Source organism: Giraffa tippelskirchi, chromosome 5 (genome assembly GCF_054371585.1).
Source record: "Giraffa tippelskirchi isolate mGirTip1 chromosome 5, T2T-mGirTip1v1.2.pri, whole genome shotgun sequence".
Classification (NCBI taxonomy): domain Eukaryota; kingdom Metazoa; phylum Chordata; class Mammalia; order Artiodactyla; family Giraffidae; genus Giraffa; species Giraffa tippelskirchi.
In genome coordinates this window covers 99,642,919-99,658,202 of record NC_137279.1, presented here as the reverse complement: position 1 = coordinate 99,658,202, position 15,284 = coordinate 99,642,919, and the positions used below count along the sequence as shown (strand labels likewise).

At 41.9% G+C, this 15,284-nt stretch overlaps 2 non-coding genes across 2 annotated transcripts; both read left to right on the top strand.

The window, feature by feature from the left end:
* The first annotated feature begins 10,970 nt into the window (after positions 1–10,970).
* TRNAH-GUG (transfer RNA histidin (anticodon GUG)) lies at positions 10,971–11,042 on the top strand. Its single transcript has one exon. It is a non-coding gene; the product is annotated as a tRNA-His (tRNA).
* A 4,168-nt stretch (positions 11,043–15,210) lies between these two features.
* On the top strand, positions 15,211–15,284 carry TRNAN-GUU (transfer RNA asparagine (anticodon GUU)). Its single transcript has one exon. It is a non-coding gene; the product is annotated as a tRNA-Asn (tRNA).

The window sequence follows — 15,284 nt, the reverse complement described above, 5'->3', positions numbered from 1 at the left end:
TCATGTGTGTGCAAGTATAGCAGTTGTGAGGTTTGATACAGCAGCTTGATTATTGCTTGTCAGTGTGTATCAGAAGTGTTGTGGCTACATAGCCTCCAATTCTTTCACCCAATGAGCTAATACATTCCAGGTTTTCCTGTTTCTTGTTACTGAATGTTTAATCTCTTTCATTACTTGAGCTATTAGCCCAGTGTTTTTTAGAACCCAATTTACTTATCACGGTATTTTTGAGAGTGTTGGTTGTATTCTTGTGCTGCCAGTAATTTTTGCGCACGTATTTAGCTTTTAATGTGAAATCATTTTGTTGTGGTTTGATAGATAAGTCGTGCATGATTGTACGTTATTGCCACGAATTATTTAAGCACTTCTTCCGACACACTTAACTTGACTGTTCTGGCTTCCATTTTGATTGCTCTCACTTTCTGTGCCACCTTAAGAGTTCACACAGTTTTGAGTTTTTAAAACTTGTGTCCTAGAAGTTCCCTGATATGTTGTATTATTAATAAAGGAGAAATTACATTGGGTTAGATTCGACAAAATCTTCGCTAGGATGCTGAGCCGATGCTTGCGAGATATTAATGGAGAATGAAGCCCCCCAAGAAACAGCTAGAACCTGCTTCAGTCTCTTATTGCATCCAACTTCTGAACTCTAAAAATAGGAATGTCCTTTTTGCACTTTGTCAAAGAACAAAACAACTAAAGGCCCACGGGCTGTGAAACACTAGGAATAGATCCGGTGGGGGCTATAACCATTTTCCAGCATCGGGGAGGGGATGCCTGTGGTTCATGGCACATTGGGCAGCTACCTGGCTCAATTATGGTTTTGAAATCTCTATCTTTTCCCAAGTGTAGCAACTAGACAACTGAGTGGATGTGTCTTGTGTTTGGTGGGATTTTAAAAGTTATGTTATGGGGGACAATGGAGCTTCCCAGGGGACTCAGTGATAAAGAACCTGCCTGCCAGTGCTTGGGTCGCGGGTTTTTTCCAAGTCAGGAGGATCCCCTGGAGACAGGAATGGCAATCCACTCCAGTATTCTTGCCTAGAGAATCCCATCGACAGAGGAACCTGGCTGGCTCTAGTCAATGGGGTCATAAACAGTCGGACACGACTGAGTGCGCGAGTGCACGCGCACACACATACACACACACACAAGCTACAAATGGCTGTGGGCCTGTTTGTACCAGCAGATAAATTATATGTGTGAGCAGTAACAATGCTAGTGAACTCCGATGGCCTGCCCAGGGTCCAAACGAATATGACAGCCACTTCAATTTCTGCTTTCCATATCTCAGTATCTTCCTATGGCCCAAGTTAATCCAGAACTATGCAAGGATGGAAACTTTGGGAAATTTGCTTCCAGTTTAGCAACCTTGACAAAGATCTACCAGGATCTGCTTCTTGTGGGCTTGGCATGTGTGTGTGTGTGTGTGTATAATTACATCCTTTCCTCCCTTTCCCCCTCCTTCTTTTGAAACCATTCTTAACTTCTAAATAAACACAATAGCAAAAGCATGCTTACCCCAAACAATGAAAATATGCTAACCCTTCCACAAAAGAGGATAAAGTCTCTTTAACTTTGAATGATTTTCATTCTTCTTCTGAGTCATATTCATTCTAACTTATAGATACCCTTTAACTTAAAACACTGAGATTAAAAGTAAACTCCAAAAAAAAAAAAAAGTTAACTCCTATCAACACATTTTATATTAGCTTGTACTGGGATGAAAAAGAAGACAAAAATATTTTTTGATACATATAAAACTATTAGTATTATAATAAGGAAGTGGTAAAGAATCCACCTGCCAATCAGAAGGACTGATGCTGAAGCTGAGGCTCCAATGCTTTGGCCACCTGATGCGAAGAACTGACTCCTTGGAAAAGACCCTGATGCTGGGAAAGATTGAAGGCAGGATGAGAAGGGGACAACAGAGGATGAGATGGTTGGATGGTATCACCGACTCAATGGACATGAGTTTGAGCAAGGAGGTCTGGGAGTTGGTGAAGGACAGGGAACCCTGGCATACTGCAGTCCATGGTCCAACTCTTTGCGACCCCATGGATTGCAGCATGCCAGGTGGCCAAAGTATTGGAGTTTCAACTTCAGCATCAGTCCTTCCAAAAAATATTCAGGACTGATTTCCTTTGGGATTGACTGGTTTGATCTCCTTGCAGTCCAAGGGACTCTCAAGAGTCTTCTCCAACACCACAGTTCAAAAGCATCAGTTCTTTGGTGCTCAGCTTTCTTTATGGTCCAACTCTTACATCCATACATTACTACTGGAAAAACTATAGCTTTGACTAGACACACCTTTGTTGACAAAGTAACATCTCTGCTTTTTAATATGCTGTCTAGGTTGGTCATAGCTTTTCTTCCAAGGAGCAAATGTCTTTTAATTTCATGGCTGCAGTCACCATCTGCAGTGATTTTGGAGCCCAAGAAAATAAAGCCTGTCACTGTTTCCATTGTTTCCCCATCCATTTGCCATGAAGTGATGGGACCAGATGCCATGATCTTAGTTTTCTGAATGTTGAATTTTAAGACAGCTTTTCCACTCTCCTCTTTCACTTTCATTAAGAGGCTCTTCAGTTCCTCTTTGCATTCTGCAGTAAGGGTGGTGTCATCTGCATATCTGAGGTTACTGATATTTCTCCCGGCAATTTTGATTCCAGCTTGTGCTTCATCCAGCCTGACATTTCGCATGAAGCACTCTGCATATAAGTTAAATAAGCAGGGTGACAATATACAGCCTCGACGTACTCCTTTCCCAATTTGGAACCAGTCTGTTGTTCCATATCCTGTTCTGTTGCTTTTTGACCTGCATGCAGCTTTCTTAGGAGGCAGGTCAGGTGGTCTGCTATTCCCATCTCTTTCAGAATTTTCCACAGTTTGTTGTGATCCACACAGTCAAAGGCTTTGGCGTAGTCAAGAAAGCAGAAGTAGATGTTTTTCTGGAACTCTTGTTTTCTCTATGATCCAAAGAATGTTGGCAATTTGAACTGTGCTTTCTCTACCTTTTCTCTGGTGGCTCATATGGTAAAGCATCTGCCAGCAATGTGGGAGACCCGGGTTCGATCCCTGGGTTGGGAAGATTCCCTGGAGAAGGAAATGGCAACCCACTCCACTACTCTTGCCTGGAAAATTCCAAGGACAGAGGAGCCTGGTAGGCTATAGTCCATAGGGTTGCAAAGAGTTGGACATGACTGAGCAACTTCACTTTCTTTCACTTTCTTTTTCTAAATCCAGCTTGAACATCTGGAATTTCTTGGTTCATGTACTGTTGAAGCCTGGCTTGGAGAATTTTGAGCAATACTTTGCTAGTGTGTGAGATGAGTGCAATTGTCCAGTAGTTTGAACATTCTTTGGCGTTGCCTTTCTTTGGGACTGGAATGAAAACAGAGCTTTTCCAGTCCTGTGGCCACTGCTGAGTTTTCCAAATTTGCTGGCATATTGGGTGCAGCACTTTAACAGCATCATCTTCTAGGATTTGAAATAGCTCTGCTGGAATTCCATCATCTCCACTAGCTTTGTTCATAGTGATGCTTCCTAAGGCCTACTTGACTTCGTACTCTAGGATGTCTGGCTCTAGGTGAGTGATCATACGATTGTGGTTATCTGGGTCATGAAGATCTTACTTGAACAGTTCTTCTATGTATTCTTCCCACCTTTTCTTAATATCTTCTGCTTCTGTTAGGTGTGTACTATTTCTGTCCTGGTGATCTAGAACTGGTGGTCTGGTGGCTAGGATTTGGCACTTTCATAGCTGCGGCTGGGGTTTAGTTCCTACACTCGTAGGAGTTATCCTCTTTCTACCAAGATTGGAATTGTGTTTTGCTTTAGGGTCATCCAATGCAGAAGAGCTTCTGCACCGAGTTTCTGAATGCCACTAAGTCAGGGCCTAGGGGTCCTTGACCTCAGGCTGACTGTTGGAGGTGAGATACCATGAACAGCCTGGGCTGGTCAGCTGGCATCTCCACCCTTTTCTCCTGGCATGTTACAAACCCGGAGCCTTACATAGTTTTCATCCAAGGAGAATCTGGGACTCGAGTTTCAAAAAATTCATTAAAAACAAAAACCTTTTGTAATATACTGAAAAGTTGCAAGAATACTAATATCATATATTTTGTACCTAAGTGCACAGTTAACATTTTCCCACATTTGCTATCACACTCTCTCCTCATATAAGAATTATGGGAAGCTGTGGTACATATACACAATGGAATATTACTCAGCCATTAAAAAGAATACATTTGAATCAGTTCTATTGAGATGGATGAAACTGGAGCCCATTATACAGAGTGAAGTAAGCCAGAAAGAAAAACACCAATACAGTATACTAATGCATATATATGGAATTTGAAACATGGTAATGATAACCCTATATGCGAGACAGAATAATAGACACAGATGCATAGAACAGTCTTATGGACTCTGAAGGAGAAGGTGAGGGTGGGACGTTCTGAGAGAATAGCATTGAAACATGTATATTATCATATGTGAAACAAAACACCATTCCAGGTTCGATGCATGAGATAAATGCTCAGGGCTGGGGCAATGGGATGACCCAGAGGGATGGGATGGGGAGGGAGGTGGGAGGGGGGTTCAGGATGGAGAACACATGTAAACCCATGGCTGATTCATGTCAATGTATGGCAAAAACCACTACAATATTGTAAAGTAGTTAGCCCCCAACTAAAATAAATAAATTTATTAAAAAAAAAAAAAGAATTATGACACCACTTGATAATAACTTGCCGATACTTTGGGATCGCTTCTTTCCTTTGGTGTCCCTCTCAAAGTTAACTTCTGTGGGACATGATTTTGAAGGTCAGGGATAGCTGTGTCCTCTGGAAGAGGACCCTCTTGCCCCTTCAGGAACCTGGAATCCATTCTCTTTAGGATGCAGAGAGGCTACAGGCAGTGTTTTATTTGACTATTTCCCAAGTGCAGGTCAGTCTTGCCCTGTGATTGTAGGAAGCCTTCTAGGCTTCCATCTCCCTCCCTCCACAGCACCGGCTGCCCTCTGGCCCCTTGCTGGTTGCCTTGGTCAGCAGTGGCGTCTTCGGTTAGTCTGAGCAGTAGATTCACCTCATGTTCCTGCTCAGTCTCTCAGTCCTGTCCGACTCTTTGCCCACCAGGCTCCTCTGTCCATGGGATTTCCACGCTCCTTTGCTAGAAACCCATCGAGGCAGTGCAGCTGCCCCCTTGGTTCTTGCCTGGCTCCCTGTGCCCTGCAGGGAGCATAAAGTGTTCTGTCAGGACACAGAGGGAAGAATCCTTCCCTGTGCTTGGAGGAAGAGAGAACCATATGGGAAACATGTCAAAGGGAGGGGGACTATCCTCAAGAGCTTTCCAGAACTATTGTGTTTTTGCTGTCCGGTGGGGTGCTGCCCCAGGATAATAATGCTTAGTCTTGTGTTGTTCTGGCCTTGACCCAGTCCCAGGTCCAGTCTGAATTCAAGCACAGAGGCATCCTGCTTTCCCACATGTATTCTGCCTCTTTCCACCTTCTATTTCCAGGATTTCAGTGGGTAGAAACCATGTGGGTTTGTTTTCTTTTCCTTGAACTTTCTGTTTTGCTGAAATGTAACTCAGGAATATAAAAAAGGTTTAGCTTTAGATAAATTAGTGCTCTCCATCCTAGGTACAAGAAAAAAAAAAGCAAGTTGATAATAAGGATGAATATCAAAATACTTTTAACACTCTAGAGAATTCTAATAATTGGTGTATGATTAATTGCATAGAAAATATCTGTCGTGTATAATACCAGAGATGACTCCTTGTATGCATCACACTGGTTTAATAATTTTGGTCTAAAAACTACTTCATGTTGACTTTCAGATTTTCTAACCATGTGGAAAATATTGGTGGCATAGTATTCTTGTTTTTACAAGTCTTGGATTTATTTTCTATTCAAAATCCTCATGAAAGTGAAGTACTTAAATTTCCTATGTTGGTTTTAGTTTCCCTTAAGCAAATTTGAATTCCAAAAAGTATTACATTAAAATTTAAAATTATGTGTCCCAGTATATTAAATATACCACATAATATCTTTGCAATAAAGATTGAGTCTTATAATTCTAGAAATCATAGTGCCTTAATTATTCCACTTAAAATTTAGGGGTAAGTGTTTTAAGTATCATCTAATATGTGATTCCAACTTGCATTTCTCTGTTACAGTTCAGCTCAATTTGTGATTTTTAAGATCTATTGTTAACTTTAAGTTATTTGATGTTAAATTGGTTTAATTGATGTATAATCTTTGTCTGAAGAACTTCTAATTGAGATAGAAATAATAAAATACTGTTTTAATATAATGCTGCCTCCTATTTTTATAGATTATAGAATGGTCATAGGTTAACAGATTAAGAGAATGTGTGGGTACCTTTAGGAAATTTCCTGAATGTAGCCATAATGTTACTTGAAAAAGTGTAAAACACATAGACTCTCTAAGCTGGGAAGTAAGGACCTGGGACCTGTTGTTTACCTGAGGTACTCATTTATTTATTTTTTTTTTTAAATCTCAATTCTTGGTTTCTTGCCTTGTAGATCTCAAGTCACTCATTTTCACATGCTATGAAATTCTTATTTTACTCACTGCTGGGGCCCTTAGGCCCTGGGAGGTAGATGAACCTGGAAAAGACATGACAGATTGTGCTCCCAGTGTGATTGTGTGTGTGTGTGTGATTCTTCTTTTGATGCCTTCCAGTATGAGTGCAGCAAGGACTGGGACCTTGACTGCTCCTGATACAGCGGTTTTCCTGGAGAAGGGCCTGGTACCTGGTGAGCACCTAGTAAGTGCTTGCTTATTGAAGGAATCCTAATGCACAGTCCCAGAAAACTGACGAGGAGGAGAGAAAGTGGGTAAGATCCACAGCAGCCTAGAGTATAAGGGACAGAGAGAAACAGAAGGACACACACTCCAAGAGGGAGAGAGAGAGGCAGAGAGAAATGCCCTAGAACCTAGAGACATCCTAGATTGAGTACAGAAAATCCAAAGAGCTGTTTCCTCATGAACTTCAACAGAGGAATCAGTGAAAGGTGAACCAATAATAACTCTATAAGGATCCAGGTTTGCACAAGATGTATCATCAGGTGCAGGATTCTGTCAGTTGCAACAATTTGTCTCAAATGAGATAATTTTTGCAGATTTAGCCACATACTGTCAAGGTGTTTTATGAAGACAGTCATGGCCATGCAAATTATATTGGAGGGAGACCCCTCATTAGATTGTGTGCATCCCACCAAAGAAAAAATGCAACTCATAAAGGAAAGGGAAGGAATAAATGTCTGGGACCAGTGGACTTTGTTTTGTTTTCTCTTTAATCAATAAGCTGCTCTGCAAGAAGCTTTCCAGAGTTATTCTGACTGGTTTTCATTGGACTCAAGTATGTAGGTCACCACTGAAAGCAATTATAGCTATTGAAATACTTTCCAAACATCTTGGAAGTTTAGCTGCTGAACATGTGCAATATAGTATCTCTGGGTAATGCCCACATTGTCCTTCCATTTTACCTCCCACTAAGCTGAGTCAGTAGGTCACTACTTCCCTTGTCAGAATAATAGATCCATGTATAGAAAGTTTGTTGTGATGGCAAGACCATGAAGAAAAAGACTCATTCCTTGAGTTGGAAAAATATATTGGAATATAATTTAGCACAACTATTGAATAAAATTAAGAACATAAAGAAATGCCTTCAGTTTCTGGCAAAGGTGCAGTGTCAGGAATCAGATTTAAATCTGATTTAAATCCTCCTGCCTAAATCTCACTCTCCCCCTTTTCGCCACCCCCGAAGGGAAAAAAACAAAAGACATGAAATACTGGTTTCCAAGACACTGAAAATCAGGCAGCAAAGGACAGAAGCCTTGAGAGATGAGAAACAAACAAGATGAGTTCTGCCACTGGGCCCAGCTTACTGCTCTCAGAGAATTCCCAGGCTGGGTACTAGGAAAGGGATCTGAGGTCAACTCCTTGGACTGTGAAAATGAAGCTGAGTCTTGGTGGAGAGTAAGGTAGCTAGAGTTCACAGGACAAAGATCCAGTGATGCTTATTTGCAAAGCAGAAGTAGAGACACAGATGTAGAAAACAAATGTTTGGGTATCAAAGGGGAAAGGGGGGCTGGTATTGGAAGATTGGAATTTACATATATACACTATTGATACTATGTATAAAATAGTATCAATAATGTAGAATTGTAATGAGAATGCAATGTATAGTATAGGATACTCTTGATGTTCTGTGGTTACCTAAATGGGAAGGAAGTCCTAAAAAGAGAGGTTATGTGTATATGTATAGCTGACTCCCTTTGCTGTATAGTAGAAACTAATATAACATCATAAAGCAACTATTCACCAATAAAAGTAAATAATAAAAAAGAAACATTAAAAAAAAAGGTCCAGTGATAAGAGAGTGAGTGGGGGAGAGAGAGAGAATCCAGGGATACAAAAGGGTCTCACTCAAGTACTCAGCAGAGTAATGATCAGGGTATGGTTATGAGGAAAGTACCTGTGACCAAGGAAAGAAACTTTTAAAAAGATTCTGGAACAATGCCTGGTGCTCATACAGGACAAACAATTGTATTCAATCCCCCCAGACAGACTGGACTACTTGTATTTCATTGACCATTGGTCAGGAAACTCTTTTTACAGTGATGGGAATAATTAGCACTAGACTGACCTACCAAAAAAATAAGGAAAGCAAGATCCAAAGGAATCTAACCATTTACAAGTCACTCAACTGTACCCCAGAGTAAAATTCAAGAAGATTTATAAAAGTATCAAAATAGCCAGTGTCCAGAAAGGGAAATTTTGATCATGTCTGGACTCCTACCAAAGAATGCCAGTCATACAAAGAAGCAGGAAAACAACAGAGAGAAAGGACGTCTCCTAATGAATGAATGAATGAATCAATTAATCAACCAAAACTGAACCAGAACTGACATGATATAAAAATCAGCAGAGAAGACTTTAAACAGTTATCGTGACTGTGTGTATATGTCCCAAAAGTTAATTAGAACTGTGGGATATACAAAAATGGCCAAAAATCAAACTTCAGAGATGAAAACTATAACATCCAAGACAATCAGATTGAACAGCAGATTAGACATTGCAGGAAAAAAAAAAACCAAACAAACAAGATTAGGGAACACAAAGTCAAGGATAGTTTTTTCCAAAAGGAAACTCATGCCAAAATAGAATCTTTTTAATGAAAACAGTGTCACTTAATGGTAGGGCAACGTTAAAAGAGATGATACATAGGTGATTAATGTTTCTGAAAATACCCAGGGACAAGAAATAGTTTTTGGAGGAACAATGTCAGATAATTCCAATTGTAGTAAAGATTATAAGCCCACCGATCCAAGGAGCCAAATGAACAAAATAAATGAGCACAACAGTATGGAAAAACCATGTCTAGTCACATCATAATTAAAGTGCTCAAACCCTTTGAAAAAAAAGAATACAATCCCCAAGAGACCAAAGGTAAAAGACCAGTATCTACAGAAGCAAAATAAAGATATCAGATTTCTCATCATAAGCATGTAAGTGAGGGACTTCCTTGATGGTCCTTGTTGTGGGTTGGATCCCTGGTTGGGGAGCTAAGATCCCACATGTCTCCTGGCAAAAGGAAAAAAAAAAAGAAAGAGAAACAATATTGTAACAAATTAAACAAAGATTTAAAAAAGAGAGAAGCATAGAACTGATAAGACAGTAGAGCAACCTCCTTAAAGGACTAAAGCCTAAAAAGTCAAGGTGGAATTCCATCACTACCCACACCCAAAGGCTTTCAAAATGAAGGTGAATAATAACCGTTACAGACATACACATGCTGAAAGACTTCATCACCAACAGACCCACATTTCAAGTAATGTTACAGTAGCCTTCCTGGAAGAACACCACCAGGTGGAAACCTAGATGTACACACAGGGATGAAGGAAAAGAGAGACGGCATCTGCGTGGGAAAAATACAAGATTTTTAATTTAAATCTCTTTGGAAATATGGGACAAATTTTTAAAAACAACGGCGAGTTATGGGGTTTATAACATGCACAGTGAAGGAGGAACGTGAAGAAATACAGTTAGTTGCTTGTTGCACTCATTCTTGGAGCTGGAGGGTGGTAGTAGAAGAGGCTTTTTTGGCCTTTCTCCGAAAGGATGCGAGGAGTAGAAACAACCACAAAGTCTTTGAGTACTTACTTGCAGGTGCGCACAGGCAAGGCGTCCCTGTGTAGGTTTGAACCACCAAACCTTTTGCATAGCAACCAAACGCACGAACCGATTCCGCCACAGAGATGCGTGTACGTCAGGTTCTTCTCATCCCCAGGGATGAGCGATCACTCCTTCCACGCCAGGCGGAGCCACCCGCCTTTCCCCGGAGAGCGGCGCCGGATCCAAGCCTCGGACAACCGGAGAAGCCGTGGGCAAGCCGGGCGTCGGGCGATTCCGAAGGCAGAAATGCAGCCGAGCGTCCCCGCCTCAGAAGCAGAGCCCCGGAGATGCCCTGGGCCTGAGCTGAGGGGGCCCGAGGGAAGCTGAACGCCGGGTGGGCTCGTAATGGTTCTTTCTTTCCTTTGCTCCGCCTTCACCGAGCCGTCTGCGCCACCGGCGCTGCCCTCGCTCCGATCGGCCGCGGTCGGTGGGGCAAGAGCTGGAACCAGCGGGTGGGGAAGGTCGGTCCAAAGGGACAAACGCGAAGAGCCAGGAAAGAAGCTGAGGAGGTGGGGACGAAGACAGCCAGACTTCCCAGAAAGAGAGTGCCATATCTGGGGGGGTGCGAATTGGTTTTCGGTTTGGTTTCGTTTTCTCATCGTGTATCAGGATTGAGAGGAAGAGAGGGAAAACCAGGGATTGGCGATGAAAGAGAGAAAAAGAATACCTGCAGTTTCCAAGAATAAAGCAGCGCAATGATTGGAATCATTTTAAGTCAAACAACATAGATCAAAGCTAGTTGTCATAGCTTTGAGTGTGGCGCGCCGTGATCGTATAGTGGTTAGTACTCTGCGTTGTGGCCGCAGCAACCTCGGTTCGAATCCGAGTCACGGCATTAGAGTTACACGTGGTGTCTGCTTTCCTTTTTTTCTAAAACCGTGTAATGGTCTACACTGGGTTCTCTGAAATGTGACCGCCAATTCTATCCAAAAAGGAAATTATTAAGGTGTGTAATCACAGAACAAGATCCACAAATGAACAGCTATTTGATGTGAAATAATTACCAGGATCAAGATGTAGAAAATTTTTATCAGCCAAGTATGGATGATACACTTTGATACATGGATGAGGCCCTTCGATACATTTTCCAAGTAATGCCTATCATCCCCTGCTACTCTAAGCTATTCTGATGGCCACTCCACAGTTTAAGCTTGTCCTTTCTTCAAACTCACCTAAATGAATATACACATTTTACTGTCTAGGGATTATCAAGCAGAAATTCTGAAGTCGAGTTTCCCAGTAGTAAGGAACTCACAGAGTTCAGCACCACAGGAAGGCAATGGACAAGCCTTTGCCCTGGATAAAGCCCCTTCAAGATCATGGTATCTCTGCTGCCAGGTACCCCATGAGCCACCATCTTTCTTTCAGGGTCACCCTCCTCCCCTCCACCCTTACCAAATCCCTCTCTGCAAAGTAACTCTAGCCAAGATCTCCCAATCTTCCTGCTCCTCCCCACACAGGCAGAGCACACATACTCACCCACCAGACTGACTGCCTTTCAGCAGCTCTTCCAGACCCACACACACCCACAGCCACTGTGCTGTCTCTTCCACTGCTGCCTCAACAGGCTTGGTCCACACCCCCCGCCCCTCATCTACCACCCCCACTCCCTCTCTCACCTCTTGCCCTACAGTGGACATAACATTTGTCCTAACAGGTCTTCTGAGCAAGTGTCCAAGGGAAAAGGGAAAACGTGCCCACTGCCTGGTAGAGACTACAGGGATTCCAAACAGCAGCAGCTGGAGAGTCAGGGCATTTATCTGGATCACCTGGAGATGCCCCAGGCCTGAGCACTGATATTCTGGTGTTGATTTTTACAGGAATGATCTGCTTATGTTACCAATAACAGGTTTTTCTTTGTGGTAGTGAGACGAATTGGAAATTCTAATTACTCCGAGAAATGAATGTGAATGAATAGATTGAAAGAGAGTATTTAAAAAACATATTCCACCCTGCTCAACTGACAAGTGGGTGGAGATGACAAAAACCTGGGAGGCCGGCAGCATCTGCTTTTGCTGGGCCAGTCATTGGATGTGAACCAGTGGCCTCTGGGAACAACTCTAACTTGGGTCTCTGTCTACCAGAGATACTTTGGAGGATCCATCTGCACCACGGGGATAGATCACAGCACCCCTTTTCCTTTTCCTTGGAAACCTAAGCCAGGGTCTTCCTGGATCACAAAGGTAGATATTTTAATGACCAGGAGTTGTAACAAAATATTCTTGACAATTTTACTCATTAGGGAAATAAACATTAATACTATAAGGAGATATCATTACACACCCTCCAGCATGACTGTATTTAAAAGAATTCATACATCAAACACTGACAAATGTGGAGCAATTGCATCTGTAGTAGTTGGTTTGATATCATTTTGGAAGACTGTTGGCAATTTCTAATAAAGTTAAAGTTAATCTTTGACTCCATGATCCAGCAGTTGCAGAACTTCTGTCAATGTACATGTACACAAAAAGTCTGGTATGGAATATTCATCAAAATAACTAAGAATATTCATCAAGAACACCAATTAACACCAGAAAATCCCCACTGAAATTACTCCAATAATACCAAAATTAATGTGATATGCATAATAATATGAATATGTTTAATGAATAAAATTTTGCATGAAATAGAAGTTACAAAAAATGTGCATTCATTCATTTGAATTTCAAGAGCAAGCAACAGTACACTATTGCAGTAGACCTCACAATAATAATTAGCAATTGATCTAGTGTAGGGATTGCCTAGAAATGGGGCTCAAATGACTGACTTTCTAGGATGGTGGGAATTTTCTACAACTTGATCCAGGTGATGACTACATTTGCCAAAATTCAACAAACTGCCTATGAACTAAAGGTGTGTACTTTTTACACTATGTAAAATATAGTTCAATGATTTACTGTTTCCATAAAAATCAGTGGATAGTGAGTGGAGACAAGTTGTTGTAGACAGACTGTGAGGACTAGTTTGCATTTATTGTAAAGCCATTAAATACTTGTTTTCCTTTAGTGTAAAAAAAGCCCTCACTGATGTCAGAAATATCTTCACTCTCAGTAAGAGAAAAGCAAATACTGTATATTAACACATATATATGGAATCTAGAAAGATGGTCCTGAGGAACCTATTTGCAGGACAGCAGAGGTGACACAGACATAGAGAACAGACTTATGCACATAGGGGAGGGGGCGAAGGGGAGAGTGGAACGAATGGAGAGAGTAGCATGGAAACATATAGGCTATTGTATGTAAAACAGATAGCTGGTGGAAAATTGCTGTATTACTCAGGGAACTTGAATCAGGGGCTCTGTAACAACCTACAGGAGTGGGATGGGGTGGGAGGTGGAAGGGAGGATCAAGAGGGGACATATGTATACCTACGACTGATTCATGTTGATGTATGGCAGAAACCAACACCATATTGTAAAGCAACTATCCTTCAATTAAAAATAAAGAAATTAAATATAAATTTAAAAACAAAACAAAAAGAAATAGCTTTACCAGAAAAAGCCAGCAATGACCACGTTATTTCATTAGTGGAAACTATAGACAAGGCTCCTTGAGAGGCGATATTTCAACTTTGGGGATGTGTTCTGCTTAACAGTGAGACCAGTAATCGTCCTAGGTTTTGCTTTGACCAGTCAATTTGTGCGCTTTGGGATTTACTCCTCTTCTCACTGTATATCACTGCAAGGCCAGTGGGAAACTCTGTTTTCCCACCACTGCTAAGGGACATAGCTGCTGCTGGAATTAAAAGCAAACAGTTGGAATAGTACTCAGATGTAAAAAAGAATGAAATAATGCCAACTGCAGCAACATGGATAGACCTAGAGACTGTCACACTAACTGAAGTAAGCCAGACAAACACAAATATCGTATGATACCGCTTATATGAGGAATCTAAGACACAAAACCAAAAGTGATACAAATGAACCTGTATACAAAACAGATGGCCCCGCAGACATAGAAAACATTATGGTTACTAAAGGGAAAAAGAGGGAGGGATAAATTAGGAGTTTTGGATTAACATATACACATGCTATATATAAAATAGATAACCAACAAGGACCTACTGTATAGCACAGGGAACTATGCTTAATATTTTGTAGTAAAGTATAAGGAAAATGAATCTGAAAAAAAAAGACATATATGTATGTATAACTGAATCACTTTGTTGTACACCTGAAACTAACAGAACATTGTAAATCAACTATAAGTCAACTAAAAAAAAAGGGAAAAAGGCAAATGGAAAGACAGGTTATAGACACTACCTTGCTGTAGTCTGGATTGGAACCGAGATTGCTGCTGCCACAATGCACCACTTACACTATACAAGCACAATGCACCACAGACCTGCATGACTGCACAGACAGGTCTCTACATGAATGTACCACACTGTTTTTGCTGTTTTGTTCATGCACACTTACAGAAGTTCGTGCTTTTCGCTCTTTGATGTTTTCTCTGATTCTCCCTCCCTATTCTGCTACTTAATAAAAGTAATTTTTCCCCCTCAGGATCTGGCCCGAATCTCCTTACAGGCTTTCTGGGAGGTCTCTTTGTTTCATTCATGCCTTTTCTTGTTCTCCCTGCTTTTCACTTTTCCTCTTTGAATCTGATCTCTTTCCAGCTGCGGCCACACGGACCTCACCTACTAAACCGCTGCTCAGCGGCGCAGGTGGTTGAGTAAAGGCGTAGCAAACAAGGAGCCATCACTGAGTCCACCGGACGTTCAGCTTCCCTCGGGCCCCCCTCGCCTCAGGCTCGGGGCGTCGCCCGGCGCTGCATCTGAGGCGGGAGAGGAGCAAGGCGGGGCGGAGACGCTCGGCTGCCCTTCTGCCTTCGGCATTGCCCGGCTTCCCTATGGGATCCAACGCGCTGAGGGGATTCCTTTTCCACGGTTGTCCGAGGCTTGGAGCAGAAGCCACTGTCATGTGAGAGACAGGTGGCTCTGCCTAGCGTGGTAGTTAGGCTTGCTTTCGGTGAGGATAAAGAGCAGCGTCCTCTTGTGTCTCTGTGGCGCAATCGGTGAGCGCGTTCGGCTGTTAACCGAAAGGTTGGTGGTTCGAGCCCACCCAGGGACG